Raw genomic sequence first — 15,916 nt, 5'->3', positions numbered from 1 at the left:
CCTGGCTTTGCTCCTGGGTTTCCTGTTCTTTTCTCAGCAGATGTGTGTCTCTTTGTAGGTCAGTAGCATGCGGTTCGATTACTAAAGCTTAGTGACTTCCTTTGAATCCGCAAGTGGATGCCTCCAGATTTGTTCTTGCTCAAGCCTGCTTTGGATTTTGGGTCTTCCATGGTTCCATCGCAATTTTAGGGTTGTTTTTTCTATTTCTGTGGAAAACGTGCCCTTGGAATTTTGATGGGATTGCGTTGAGTCTGTAGGCTGCTTTGTGTGCCACAGACATTTAAACCATACTGCTTTTTCCAACCCGTGTACACGTGTCTTTCCAACTGATTGTGTTGTCTATAATTTCTTTCATCAGCGTTTTCTAGTCTTCGGTGCCTGGATCTTTCGCATCCGGGGTTGAATTTACTCCTAGGCATGCCATTCTTTTTGATGCTGTTGTAAATGAGATGGTTTTCATAAGTTCTGTTTTAGATAGTTTGTTATTAATGGGGAGAAATGCAACTGATATCTGCATGTTGACTTTTTATCCTGCAGCTTTACAGAATTCATTTTTTCTAACAGTTTTGGGTGGGGGACTTTAAGGGCTTCTATATATAAAGATCAAGTCATGTGGCCAGAGGTGAGTTTATCCCTTCCTTTCCAGTGTGGGTGGCTTTTATTTCTTTCTTTCCTAATTCTTCTGACTCGTACTTCCAGAGCTACGTCGAATACAATTAGCGACAGTGGGCACCCTTGTGTTGTTCTCCATGTTGCTGGGAGGAGCTTGCCTGTGGGCTTGTCACAATGGGCTTAACTGTTACATAGAGGGACAATCCTTCCAGACCTGAAGGAGTGTTCTTATCATGGAAGGATGTTGCATTTTGTCAGAGGCTGTTTCTGCACCTGTTGAGATGAGCGTGTGGTCTGTACCCTTCATGCTGTGAATGTGGTGCATCCCACTGATTGACTTGAGTGCATCGAACCGTCCTTGCATCCCTGCAACGAACCCATGGTCCTGGTGCCTGAGTTTTCAGTGTGCTGTTGAATGCCGTCTGCTAGAGCAATTGGCCCTTCATATACCTGGCTTTGCATCCGTGGATTCAACTAACCCAGTTTAGTGGAAAGTTCGATCTGCAGTTTCATTTGAGGATGCAAAACCCATGAATACAGAGAGCCAACTCTTTGTTGGTTGAAAACAAAACCCCTGTGCAAGGGGACCCACGGCGTTTCAGAGCCTGTCTGTCAAGGGTCAGCTGTATTTTGCCTCTGTGCTCACCAGGGATTTCTGTCGTTGCTCTTCTCGGGGTGCCCTTGTCTGGCTTTGGCGTGAGGGCGATGCTGGCCTTGAAAACAAGTGTGGACGTACCGCTGCACTTCAGGTTTTTGGAAGAGCCGAGCAGAACTGGTATTAAATTCTCCTCTGTGTTGTGGTAGAATTCACCAGTGAAGCCATCTTGTCCAGGCTTCTCTGTGTTGGGAGGTTTTAATTACTACTTAATCTCTTTACTCATTATTGGTCTGTTCAGATTTTGCGTGTCTTCACTGTGCGGTCTTGGGATTATGTGTGTTCCTAGGCCTTTATCTGTCTCTCCCAGGTTGCCCAGTGTGTGTAGTTGCTCAGATGGTCTCTGAGGCGCCTTTGTGTTCCGTGGTGTCAGCTGCAGTGTCTCCTCTTTGGTTTCTCATCTCCCTTATCTGTGTCTCCTTTTCTCTTAGTCCGGCGAAGGGTTTGTCAGCTGTGTTCAGCTCTTCAAAAACCCAGCTCCTGCTTTGTGGGTTTTTCCTGCTGTCTTTTAGTCTTTAGTTCTCTCGTCTCTGCTCTGACCCTTGCTGCTCCTCCTCCGAGCCCTCCGGGGCCCCGCTCCACATGCAACAGGCCCTCGGTAAATACAATGGATCCCGTTGTGAATGCGTGGATTGGACGAAGAAATCAAAAACCAAGACTGTCCGTGAGGCCCCCACCCTCGGCCGGAGGGAAGTCAGCCCTCCGGGAGGGCGGGACACCTGGAGCTCTGGACCAGGTCGCCGGGACCCGCCAGCATGCAGATCCCCGGCCACGGCGCTCCCAGCAGGCTGGAGAGACAGAGGCAGCGCCTCGGGTCCTGGGGCCAGGCTGCCGACGGTCGGCTTCCTGCGGCTGAGTCCCCGGAGCCCAGGAGGCAGGTTGCAGTGCAGAGGCTGGCGTGAGCACAGACTAGGGGGCGCTGGCGGCCTGCACCGTGGTCCCGGCCGGCTGTCTGGACGAGGAGGGAAGCAGTGTCAAGGCCTGGTTTTGTCACTCACCAGCCGTGTCAGCCCAGCGGCCACACAAGCCGTCCGCGCCTGGGCCTCCCTCACCCAGCAGGGGTAATGAAAGCTCCCGAGAGCCACGTTTTGAGGAGTAAGGGGGCATCTGTGAAAGGGCTTTGCACCAGGCCGGGCTCATTGGCACACATGAAACAGCAGCTTTACTATCGTGTGCTCGTTTATCTAAACCCGCCTTGAATTTAATTTCTATTTTCAGCCCACACGGCCTCCCAAGGGGCCCCGTTCCCCGGGTTCCCTCTCGGCCGGTTAAACAGTGCTTCTTTTTACGCGTCCTAGAACCACCTCTGTCGGCTTCCAAGGGGGCCTCTTAGTTCTAAAGTTCCAGGACTGATGGGCAGCTGAGATGGGGGCATTGCCAGGGAAGGGCTGGAGATGAGTCAAGTCCGGGGGCTGTGGCCTGCCGGGCGTCCAGGGGCTGGAAGGACCCTCCCACCCCGGGTTTCGGCCCCACCGAGCTGCTTTGCCCGTGGGTTCCCACCGCTACGCCAGAAGTGGGCACACAGCCCTCTGCCCGCGGGCTCAGGTGCGCCCAGGGGGCCGGGCCGCAGGACACCGGACGGAACCGGACTCGGGTCCACCTGGGCCCATCTGCCGGCCTGCCGACCGCTCAGCCCTGCCGAGCCTCAGTGTCTCAGGTCTAAACGGAACCAACCGGCCTCTTCGCGGCATCCACGATGCAGCCCGCTGGCTGCAGCGCTCACCAGAGCTGATCAGTCGGGTTGCTCGGTGACCCTGAATAACCCTCGCCTTCCCGGGCCCTGGTGTCCCACTGCACAACCGAAACCTGAGACTAACACTTGCCCGCCCATATTCAGCCGTTCGCGTGGACCAGGCCACTCCTGCTCATCCCCCCGGGGTCTGTACCCTGCTGCGGCGGGACCCCCACCCCAGGAGGCCGAGGCCTGACGCGGGTCGGCCACTGCAAGTGAGCGGCAGTGTGTCCAGGACACGGGAAGCCGAGAAGGACCCAGGCTGGCCCGGTCCCGGAGGCTTGCGGGCCACCCCCAGCCCTGCGGCAGAGCCCTGCCAGAGGCCTTGGGGACCCGTGGTAGGAGACAAAGATGAGTGTCTGGGCTCGAGCCGAGGCCACGTGGCTGCTCCCCAAGGAGGGGGAGGAAGAGGCACCAGCCTGAGACACGTATCCTGATGGCAGCCTCCGGGGGTCCGGCCGTGCGATGCCCAGAGGGTCCTCCAGATGCGCAAAGTCGGAGCTCAGCAAAGCCCAGCTTTGCAGGGTCCCCAGTGGGCCGCGCGGGGGACGGTGCACGTGTGCTGGTGCGTATCTGTGGGGGGGGGGATCTGTGTGTGTACCTGCCTGTGTACCTACCCGTGTGTGCCTGTGTGTGTGTATGTGTAGCTGTGTGTGTCCTGCCCAGGGACCCGTGTGTGTAGGGTGGGAGGTCTGGGCAGGGGTGTTGATGTGTGCCTGCGGGTGTGCGTGGGGCAGGCTCTCGTGTACTCTGAGGATGCGTCTGCCTGTGTGTGTGTGTACACGTCATTAATTTTCTCGTCATCGTCACAGTCTACTAGCCGCCAGGGGATCTGGACCGGAATTTCCCGGGGGCCAAGTCGAGGGTGGGGGGTCAATGAAGAGGCAACGTGGTGGAAGGGCGCTGCTGTCCTTCCAGTGGCCCCTGACCTGACCGTGGGCAGCGGGCTGGTCCTGGGACAGCCAGGCGGCTCCCATCTGCAGGAGCCACACCCAGCTCAAGGGACATGAGCGAGAAGCCCCAGGCCAGCGGGTTTACACTGCATCCCTACCCTCTAGGCAGTGGTGCAACGGTGGGCAAGCCCCAGAGAACCTTCTGGAAGCCCAGTTTTCTCCACCGTGAAGTGGGGGTGAAGTCGGGGTTGTTTTGAGCAGTGCCCTCTGGCATGTGGTGGGCGCCCAGCCAGCCTCCCCTCAGAGCCCCTCGCAGCTCCTGGGGGGGTCTGAGGTCCTGAGAGCTGCGGAGCACAGGCCGGGTCTGCTGCCCTCTCCCAACGCCCCCCACTTTCCTCTGGGCTGGGGGCAGCTCCCAGGCCGCCCTCTCCTGGGCGGTGGGTGTGGGGCAGGCCGGGGTGTGTGTCCCCAGGAGCAGCGGTGGGCTCGGAGCGGCGATGCCGTTTGGGCTGAGGCAGCTGCAGCCTGGCCCACACGGCCCAAGTCTATTTCGAGGCCAAGCAAGTTAATTTACTTCCGGCTGCATTTACGGACAGTCGCGAGTCCCTTAGTCCTCGTGTTGCTCGTGTGATGAAAAAATGTGTGGCTTTAACCGTTTCCCAAACCGTGTTAGCTGTTAGGTGCGTGACTCAGCCCAGGAGGCGTAGACAGCGGGGGCAGGAGGCAGCGGGCAGTGAGGACCCAGCGACGGTGGAAACACGAAGCTGCTCCGTCCCAGCGGCCTCGTGGCCCCTCGGGCGGGCTGAGTCCCCACGGCCCAGGCCCCAGCAGGGTGGGTCCGCGCCGCGCCTGCCCCGCGCACCCCAGCCCAGGGAAAGTGAGGGGGTGGGGAGCAGGCCCAGCTAAGTAAACAGACCGCGTCAGACCCCTGCCCCCGACCCCGCAGCTGGAAGGTCGCGGAGCCCGGGTGCAGGGCGGGACTGCCCCCCGCCCCCGCCTCCGGGAAGGCCCCCCCCCCCCCCCCGACGCGAGCACTGGGTGGGCTGGGCGCCGGTTTCCCGTAGGGATCGATTCTCGACAGAAAAGCCAGGCCACGGGAGCATACCCACCCGCCCACCCGCTTCCCGACCCCTGAGGCCCGCACAGCCCAGCAACCGGACGCCCACGGCCGGGACCCCAAGGGCAGCCAGGGTCGGCCGAGGCCAGGCCGGTGATGGCGAGGCTGTGGGCAGGACCTCGCTGGGAAGGCTCTGCTTCCTGTCTGGCCTTTTTGGGGGGGGCGGGGGGCGGATTTAATCTTTCATTTCATTTTTATCGTTATCTCGTTATTTTCTATCTCGTATTTCTATGAAGCACCCTTCAGTTCCAGTGTGGTGGGAGTCTCCGCCGGCAGCGAGGCGATTCCGTCGCCCTTGTTGTGCTCTCCTCCACGACGGTTTATCACGGGAGCCTGAGCTCAGCGCCCTGGGCTGCACAGGAGGACCTTGCCGGGCGACCGTCCCCTGGGACTGTCTGCCTCCCCCCCGCACCCCTCCGCCCCCCGCCCCCGGCCACCTTAAGTCTGTTCTTTGTCTGTGAGTCTGTTTCTGTTTTGTAGGTATGTTCACTTGTGTCATTTTTTTCCTTTTTTTTTTTATGGCCACACCCACAGCATATAGAAATTCCTAGGCCAAGGGTTGAACCGAGCCATGGCTGTGCCCTACGCCACAGCCGCAGCAACACTGGATCCTTTAACCTACTGTGCCAGGCCAGGGATCACACCCGTGCCTCCGCAAGACCCTCGCTGATGCAGTCAGATTCTTAACCCACTGTGCCACAGCGGGAAGTCCGGTGCCACTTTTTCAGATTCCACATCTAAGTAATATGTGGCGTTTGTCTTTCTCTGTCTGACTTCACTTCGTATGAGAGTCTCTGGGTCCATCCATGCTGCTGCAAAGGCATTATTTCATCCTTTGTGATGCCGAAGCACATTCCGCCGTGTCTCTGCACCGCGTCCTCTTTCTCCACCCGTCCGTCGATGGGCATCGAGGCGGCTTCCCGATCTTGGCTGTTGTAAGTAGTGCTGCTCTGAACACAGGGGCACCTGTCTCGGTTTCGGTTTGTTTCCTGTCTCTTTTTCCCATGAGAATTTCCTCCAGCTATACGCCCAGGACTGGGATTGCTAGACCATATGGCAACTCTATTTTTAGTTTCTTAAGGAAACTTCATTCTGTTCTCCACAGTGGCCGCACCAATTTACAATCCCACCAACAGCGTAGGAGGGTTCCCTTTTCTCCACACCCTCTCCAGCATTTATTTTTTATAGAGTTTTTAATGATGACCCTTCTGACTGGTGTGAGGTGACACCTCCTTGTGTTTTGATTTGCATTTCTCTAACAATTAGCAATACTGAGCACCTTTTCATATGGCTTTTTCGGCCATCCGTACATCTTTGGAGAAATGTCTGTTTTGGCCTTCTGCTCATTTTTTTGTTTCTTTTTAATATTACGCTGTATGAGCTATTTTGGCGTTTTTGTTTGTTTGTTTGTTTGTTTGTTTGTTGGCTGCCCTGCAGCATACAGAGATCCGGGGCCAGGGATCAGATCCGAGCCACAGTTGTAACCTTAGCTGCAGCTGCAGCAGTGCCAGATCCTTAGCCCACTGTGCCGGGCCGGGGACTGAACCCACACCCCTGTGCTCCCAAGAAGCCGCTGATCCCATCGCGCCTCGGTGGGATATTTTGGAGGTTAATCCCTTGTCAGCAGCATCTTTTACAAATACGTTCCCTCTCTCTCTCTCTCTCTCTGTCCACAGGTGTCTCTCATTTTGTTTATTCTCTCCTTTGCTGTGCAAAGCTTTTAAATTTAATTAGGTCCCATGTGTTTGTTTTTGTTTCCATTGCTTTAGGAAAGGGATCAAAAAGGTATTTACGTCAGAGAGTGTCCGCCTGTGTCTTCTTCGAGGAGTTTTATGGCGTCCGGTCTGACGTCGAGGTCTTTAGCCCGTTGTGGGGTTGTGTTTGTCTGTGGTGTTAGAGGCTGTGCTGACTTACATGTGGTCCAGTTTCCCCAGCACTGCTTATTGCAGGGAGTATCGTCTTTCCGTTGTGTTTTGCCTCCTTTGTCACGGCTTAGTTGGCCACGGGGCTTGGGTTTATTTCTGGGCTTTCTATCCTGTTCCATTGACCTACATGTCTGCTTCTGTGCCAGGGCTGGACTGTTTTGGTGACTGTAGCTTTGTAGTGTAGTCTGAAGGCAAGGGAGACTGATTTCTCCAATTACGTTCTTTCCCAAGATTGTTTTGGCTCTTCTGGGTCTTTTGTGTTACCCTAGAAATTCAAAATTTTTTGGTTTTAGTTCTGTGGAAAAAATGCCATTGGTGACTTAGTAGGGATTGTGCCTAATCTCTAGATTGCCTTGGGTTGTGCAGTCACTCTGACAGGTCGTGCAGTCACGTTGACAGGTCGTCCGGTCACTCTGACAGGTCGTGCGCTCACTCTGACAGGTCGTGCGGTCACCTTGACAGGTCGTGCGCTCACTCTGACAGGTCGTGCGGTCACCTTGACAGGTCATGCGCTCACTCTGACAGGTCGTGCGGTCACCTTGACAGTATTGATTCTTCCAATCCTAGAACATGCTGTATCCTTCCACCTCTTCGTGTCCTCTTTGATTTCTTTCTTCAGCATCCTGTAGTTTTTGGAGTACAGGTCTTTTGCCTCCTTAGCTAGGTTTATTCCTAGATATTTTATTCTTTTTGCTACAGTGGTAAATGGGGTTGTTTCCTTAATTTCTCTTTCTGAGCTTCCCTTGTTAGTGTGTCGAAACGCAAGAGGCTTCTGCATATTCATTCTGCATTCAGCAACTTTACCAAATTCATTGACGAGCTCTACAGTGTTCCGGTGGCATCTTGAGGATTTCCTGTATATAGATGGCATCATGTCATCTGCCAACCGCGGTAGCCTTACTTCTTCCTTTCCAGTTCGGACTCTTTCTGTTTCTTTCTCTTCTCTGATTATGGCGGCTAGGACTTGCAAAGCTGTCGAATAGAAGTGGCGAGAATAGGCATCTTTGTCTTAAATCTGATCTTAGAAGAAATACTCTCAGCTTTCCACCGTTGGGTACGATGTTAGCTGTGGACTTGTCACATGGGGCCTTTATTATGTTGAGGTAGGTTCCCTCTATGCCCCCTTTCTGGAGGGCTTTATCATAAGCTGGCGCTGGGGTGTGTCTGTTGAGATGTTCATGTGGTTTTTAGTCTTCAGTGTGGTGTATCACAATGACTGGTTTGCAGATACTGAAGAATCCCTGCATGAATAAGTCCTCCTTGATTATGGTGTATGATCCTTTTAACGTATTGTTGGAGTCCGTTTCTAGTATTTTGCTGAGGACTTTTGCACCTGTGTTCATGGGTGATATTGCCTGTAATTATCTTCTTTGTGGTATCTTTGGTTGTGTCATCGGGTGGTGGTGGCCTCGTGAGTGAGCTCAGAGGTGTTCTTTCTTCTGCAGTGTTTGATAGATTTCACCTGGGATGCCGTCCGGTCTAGAACTTTGCTCGTTGGGGTCTTTTGATGACTGACTCAGTTTCCGTCCTGGTGATTTTCGGATCATATTTTCTGTTTATTCCTGGTACGGTCTTGGGAGATTGTGCCTTTCTCAGAATTTTGCCATTTCCTCTTGCTTGTCCGTTGTGTTGGCATGTGGTTGCCTGCAGTAGTCTTTTATGACCCTTTAAATCTCCACATGCCTGGACTTTTTTTTTTTTTTTTTTTTGGCCAACATTAGGTCTCTGAGATTCACCCACATGTTGGGATGCGTTGTGTCGCATTGTGTGAAGGTCCCATGTTTTAGTGTCTACTCTTGGCTTGTTTTCAGTGCAGGAAGATTACAGCTGCATCCCAATGAACATTCTCGGCTGTGCCTGTGTGCACTTGGGTACCCCCGAATCTGTCAGGACTGTCCCCAGAAGTAGAACCACTGGGTCATTGAAGTGCCACATCCTTGATCTTCTTAGACGCCACCAAGCTTGTGCTCAGAGGGTTCATAGTGAGTTGCACTCAGCTAGCCGTGTGTGAGCATTCCAGGGGCTCTGTCTCCCAGCCAACACTTGGCGTCGTCTCTTCTTATGGTTTGTTTCCTTGATGTTGGTTTTCCCCCCATTTTTGTCTTTCTCTTTTGTGTGTCAAAGGAATACATTGTGTGTCATTTCACTGTTGACAAGGGATGTTGAGAACTTTTCCAAAAGCTGTTGGCCACTGAGATAACCTTTTTTATGAAGTGTTTACCCGAATCTTTGCCCACTTATCTAAGATGTTGTTGTCTTTTTCTCATTGACTTTAGAAGTATTTAAAATTTATTTGAGACACCAGCTCTTCGTTGGGGAGAAGAAAAGCACTACGAATGTAATTCTGTCTTATGTTTTCTTCTTTTTTCTCCAACATTTGGTGATGAAAATGTTCAAACATAAAGCTTAAAAGAATTCTGCAACGATCGCCCTCATACTTACCACCTAGATCCTGCAATTAACAGTGAATATACTTGTTTAGCGTATCTCAGCGCATCTCTTGATCTGTCAGTACATCGTATTAGTGGTTGAATTTCCAAATAAATTGCAGACATTTGTAGGCATCGCCCAAAATGCTTGAACATGTGCATCATTAACTAAGGGTCAGTATTTGCTTATAGTTCTGGATTTTCTTTTCAGCTAAACTTTACATGGAATAAACTGCACAGATCTTAAGAATGCCATTCAATAGTTCCAGCAAATATCAGCCAAAATCTGTCCAGGTGCAAGACCCCAGACGGTGCCCTCATGCCTCTTTCCAGGCAATCCATGGGCCACCAGCACCTCCAGAGAGACTCCACACCACGCAAACCCATCTGTATAAAATCTAGAACAAGCAAAACTGACCTCTGGTAGGAAAAATCCGAAAAGCGAATTAGAGTGATTCTGCACTGACCTGTTTGTTGGCTGTGATGTTGGCACCCTTTCCTATGCTTATTGACTATTTGTACCTCTTTCTTTGTGAAGGTCTATCTGTTCAAATTGCCCATTTAAAAATTTTTTTTTCCTAGTTCTTTGTGTATTCTGGACACGAATCCTTTGTCAGATATACCCTTTGCAAATATTTGTTCCCAGTGTGTGGCTTGCCTGTTCATTTTCTTAACGATGGCTTTTGATGAGCACTGGTTTTTCGTTTTGTTGAAATCTAGTTTATAAATATTTTTGGTATATGGCACTGATTTTTACATCCTAAGAAACTTCTGCCAATCCCCAAGTTGTGAAGAGATTTTTCTACATTTTCCTTAAAAGCATTATGGTTCTAGACTTTACCAAGTCTGTGGCCTGTCTTGAATCCGTTTGGGTGAATAGACATCCCGCTGTGACGGCACCATTTGTTGAGAAGATTCTCCTTTGGGTTGCTTTGCACTTCTGTTGAAAATCAAATGACTAAACGTGGGTCTCTCTCTGAACTGCTTGTTCTGCCCTGTCGATCTATTTATTGACTCCTAGGTCAGTACCCGTAGCTTTAGCATAAGTCTGGGATGCAGCGGGTATGCGCTCTTCAGCTTGGCTCTTATTTTTCAGTGATGCTTTGGATATTTTTGGTCCTTTACGTCCTCAGATCAGTTTGAGGGTCACCTGGTCAGTTCTGAGCAAACATCCTGCGATGATTGTCGCTGGACTCGTGTGGACGTAGCGACCAGTTTAAGGCCCCCGCGTAGGATGCCGAGGTCGGGGAAGGTCTGCTGCTGTCCTCAGAGCCGTCCATCCCCCACGTTTACCGTGTCCGACGCGCCTCATCCCTTTCAGAGGATCTGAATTTCCGCCTGGTGTCACTTCCCTTCAGACTTCAGAACTTTGTTTAGTCTTTCTCATAATACAGGCTGACGAGCAATGCATGCGCTTGGTGAACGTGTCTCCCTTTCACCTTCATTCTTGAAGGATGTTCTTGCTGGACATAAAATTCTGGGTGGACAGTTTTTTGCTTTACTTTGGGCACTCGAAAGATGTTCCACAGAGTTCCCTGGTGGCTTAATGCTGAAGGATCTGGCATTCTCACTGCTGCGGCACTGGTTCATCCCTGGCCCAGAAACGTCCACGTGCTGTGGGTGCAGCCAAAAAAAAAGAATGACAACTTTTTAAATAAATAAATAAAGGTGTTGGACTGTCTTCCAGCTCCTGCTGTTTGTAGTGAGAGTTCAGTGGTCATGGGGGCCATTAGCTCCCTGGGTTTTTGGTGCTGTTTATCCTTGGTTGCTTTCCAATCCTTGGTTTTCAGAAGTTTGACTGTGATGTACTTAGGTGTAGTCTTCCTTGTATTTCTCTTGCGTGGGATCCAGTGGGTTTCTTGAATCTGTAGATCTGTGTCTTTCACCACATCGGGGGCATTTTCAGCTGTCGTGTCCAAATAATTGTTTGCCTCATTCTGCCTTCCTCTTCTCTGCAATTCCAATTACATGTACAGTGGACTTTCTGATATTATCTCATAGGTCCCTGAGCCTCTGTGAATTTTAATTGCAATCTTGAACTCTCTGCTTCCGGAGTAAATAATTTCTATTGATCTGTGTTCAATATCACTGACTTTTTTCCTCTGTCCTCTGCATTCTGCTGTATAGCCCATCGAGTGATTTTTTCATTTCAGACATTGTATTTATTTAGCACTAGAATGTCCATTTGCTTCTTTTCTGTAGTTTCTATTTTCTGTTGAGGTTTGCTGCCTTTTCACGTATTAAAAACATAATTTTCTTTCTATCCCTGAGCCTAGTGAAAGAGGATTTTACAGCCCTTGTCTGCTGAGTCTAACATCTTGACCACCTCGGGGTTGGCTTCCGTGAGGAGTCTTTTCTCTTGAGGATAAGTCACGTTTTCTTGTTTCTTTGTATGTCAGGCACGTCTGGATTGCATCCCAGACATTGTGAGTGACATGTGCTAGAAACTCGAGATTCCATTACATTTGTCCCTCTACTTTTCCACAGAAACTTCGGGAGCAGCGTGTTGATTTCAGAAGCGCTGCTGAGATGTTGATTGGAACCGCACTGAATCCACGGGTCAGTTTGGGATGATTTGACATCTTTAAGCCGCTGAGTCTCCCAGCCCATGGGTGGGGTGTGGCCCTTCATTTGCGTGTCCCTGTATGAAGGTCTTGCACACCTTTCGTGGGTTTGTTTCTGGAAAGTTTGTGATGTCTCAAACGGTGTTGATTTTTCTAAATCGCACTGGAATGGCGCTGTTTGGGATCCCCGCCTTGAACCCCAGCCCCGAGTGTTGGCTGTGTTTTCTCCGGCGGAAGCGGACACCCGTTCTCTCATGTGCAGAGTGGACGCTGAGCCCCCGCCCTGCGTACTCATTGGTCTTTAACCGTCAGCATCCTGTCTCCCTTCTTCTTTGGTTTAAGTCTCTGTACCTGCCTTCGGGGGTTCAGGCTGGTGTTGTCCCCACCCCAGCTGCAGGGTAGGCCCACGGCTCATCCCCTCCAGTCCGAGCATCCGTCCCCCAGTCACCGTGATGCGCATGAGACCCATTCAGAGGCTGTGACCAGGCTCTCTGTGTTGTCGGCCGGGACCACCTGCTGCTGGACCAGGAGGGCTTCAGGCTGCTCTGTGGGAGAAGCCACCTGACAGGCCAGGGCCCCCAGCGGCCTTTCCCGTTATGTAAGCTAAACACTTCCTTCCCAGCTTTAGTCCGTTTGGGCCAGGTTTTCTGTCACTTGCCACCAGAGGGCCCTGGCCACGAGCAGTCCACTCCGTGGGACTGTCTGGCCTTGGGGCTGCACTTGGTCCATCCTTGCAACTCTTGGCAAATGAGAGCTCTGATGGGCACAAGCGAGGCGAATCGAGGGTCCCGTTTACCTTATCGCAGCAGAGGGGCTGCCTCCACCCCGGCCTCCACCTGGTCACCGTCGGCGCCGACAGCCTGTCGTCGCCCCGGCTGCTGCGTGTGCAGGACGAGGTTGGTTCTGACCGCCTCGGCCCTCTCGCGGGAACTCAGGGGCTGCGGTGTGTGAAGCGCGAGAGGCTGGCCCATGGTTTACCCTCAAGACGACCCAACTCCTTGTCACCAGTGTCCCCCCCCAGCGGACGGGAAGCCAGCGGCTGCTGACACAAATGACCACAAGCCTAGTGGCTGCAAGCCACACGCACTCAGTACCTTTCTGTTCTGGGGGTCAGAAGTCTCACTGGCTAAAACCCAGGTGTCGGCAGAGTCACGTGCCCTGCAGAGGCCCCAGGAAGGAATCTGGGCTCCATTTTCTCAGGCACCTGCCTCCTTGCCTTGTGGCCCCTTCCTCTGTCTTCAAAACCAGCAGCGAAGCATCTGCAGACCCCCTCACAACTCCGACTGCCCTGCCCTCCTCCTGCCGGGCCCCTCGTGGTGACACTGGCCCCAGGTGACCCAGGGTCACCTGCAGTCTCAGGACGGCTACCTTAGGCCCCCCTGCAGAGGCCCTCTGCCATGCAGGGCGACACTCGCTCATTCTGGGGTTGGGACGTGGGCACCTTTGGGAATCATTCCTCTGTTCCCCACAGATGCTTTCCCAGGAGGCCCCACAGAGGAGAGGGTTCGGCCTCAGGGCTGGGCGCTCATTCGATCTGCAAGTTTATTGGAGCTACTCCAGGGATAGAATCACAGAGAGATGGGGGCGGTGGTCAGCTCTCCGCTCCCTGGCCCAGCCCCCCATCTTCACTGCCTTCGGGCCCCAGTGCCTGCGTCTACGCTGCCTTGAGGCCCCAGTGCCTGCGTCTACGCTGCCTTGAGGCCCCCAGTGCCTTGAGAGCCCTGCCCTCGCCATGTCTACACTGTCTCGAGGAGGGCTGTTGGCCAACTGGAGTCCGTTCGGAGGAGCGGAATCCGGGTGGCGGAGGCACCCGCAGTCTGCTCCGGGAGGGGAAGGAGCTAGAGGGCTGAGCCCTGACCATCTGCGCTGTTCCATCCAGAGGCTGAGGTGTTTGACCTTGGCCTTCTCATCTGTCTGTGTGTTTATTTATTTGTTTTGAAAGCATGGTACGGAATCGTTTAACTGCAAAAATAGCACCAAGAGTTCCGATCCCGTCTTGCGGCCCCAACATCGCCATGGGACCGAGTCAGGAGCAATGAAGGGACTTCACAACCACCCCCTGCCCTCCGGCCTCAGACCCCTGGCCGGCCAACGCGCGCAGGCCTTCCTCTGGCTGAGGTGCCCAGCCAGGTGCCACAGTGTCAGCTGGTCACCTCCCTCTGTCTCCTCCCACCCAGATCGTCCCTCAGCCGCCCATGACCTTGACGCCTTTGAGGAGAGAGCACCGGCCACTTATTTCAGGGGGTCCCCTGGTTTGTGTTTGATAGTTTTCACGGTGAGACCAGGGCTGTACGTTTTGGTGGGAATCCAGCAGAACTGAGGCCGTGCCTTCTCAGAGCGTGGCCTGGGCACCACCTCCGGGGCCCACGCCAGGAGGGGCGACGCGCAGTGCTTGGCTCCGTGCTGCCCTCGTTTCGGGGCTGTGGACGACTCTTTCTCTCTCTGTGCTTAACGGCTCTCTTGCGCGACTGTGTGGACTCTGCTTGTCACGGAGCCGCCAATTCTAGCATCTGCCGGCGATTCTCGCAGCAGCATTTCCCGTTTCTTCCGGGCGGCGCCCTGCGCGGATCGAAGCCCTGCCCTGCACCCTCGTGGCCCGGCAGCAGGTCCACTGCCGTCAGCCCCCATTTTGCTGCTGAAGTTGTCCCCGGCACGTCTGGCCTTGGCACACCCGAATTGCAGGCGTCCCCCGGGCTCAGGCTCAGCGCAAGCAGCGGTCCTTCAGCGGCAGAGAGCTGCTCACCCCGACAGACCACAGGGGGGCCAGGGGCGGTCTGCCTGGGGCCCCTAGACCCCTGAGGCCCCATGACAATTCAGAAAGACACGCAGAACACCCAGGGACAACATTCGACTCTCAAGGGAAATTTGCTGGGGGATGAAGGCACCACTTGGGAGGTCCCCCAAAGCATGGGACCTTCTGTCACCCTTTTAGACCCAACACGTGTCTCACCTGTGACTACGTGCTCGAGTTTCAGTGTCTGCTCTGGAAGGGCCACAAAGCAGCCTCCGTGCTCCAGGCGCGACTCCTCCAGCCACCTGTTGGGGACTCCGCGTCCCCTGCAGCACAGCCACAGTCCCAGCCACGTGGGCTGCTTGATTCCTCGGGAGCCGCCTCCAGCCCGGCAGCAGCAGAGGGAGGAGCGGGGCCAGGAGGGACCCAGGATAGGACCGGGGCGGGCGTGCGGGGGAGGCGGGGGTGCCCTCAGAGGCGGCAGAATGTCCCCTGGGGCACACTGTGGTCCCAGTACCTGGAGGGCACTGCCAGCCCCGGGGACAGGTTCTTCGGCGTCCCGCCAGCCTGCAAGACCCCCACCCCCGACCGACCTGCAGGCTCTCCTCGCCGGGCTCGAGCTTTCCCTCAGTCACAGGGCGCCTGATTTTAACGCCCACCGGCTCTCCCAGGAACGCGGCTGCTGGTCAACCTGGGAAGGGGCTAATTCTGCTTTCCGGAGGCTAACCAGGCACCCGTGGCCCCTTGGGACAGTCATCGGCCACTCTGCTCCAGACACCTGTCCTGCAGGCACACCTGCCCTTTGACTGTGGTTCTTCAAACAGACGCAGACAGCTGGTCTCCGCCGCGGGTCTGCTCACTGCACCCAAACAGGTGCCCCCCTTTGCAGTGGGGTGGGGGGTGTTCAAGGGTCTTTGCTCTTGTCCCAGGATTGTGACGACGCTTGGGAGCTCTTAGGTCAGACGGGGTGGGAGTTGTGGGCTGGTCAAGCCCCCTGCTTGGGGTCCATTCGCTCTTGGCTGAGAGTTTTCCCAGCCACCCCCTCCCCATGCAGGCCCCAGGTGACCAGCCAGGAGGGGTCAGGGGGGCGCAGGCTGTCTTGGCATGACCTGCGGTCTGTACTCTGAAAGAGGGGACCTGTGACAGCTGTGCCTCGGAGGGCAGGGGTGCGATGCAGAAGCAGGGGCCCAGGGAGACCCAGTGAGTCAGCAGCACGTGCAAGAGAGAGCCGGGGCTCTGGATCCCGACCACCGCCCTC

Source organism: Phacochoerus africanus, chromosome 8 (genome assembly GCF_016906955.1).
Source record: "Phacochoerus africanus isolate WHEZ1 chromosome 8, ROS_Pafr_v1, whole genome shotgun sequence".
Taxonomy (NCBI): Eukaryota; Metazoa; Chordata; class Mammalia; order Artiodactyla; family Suidae; genus Phacochoerus; species Phacochoerus africanus.
Note: the sequence above shows the minus strand (reverse complement) of the source record.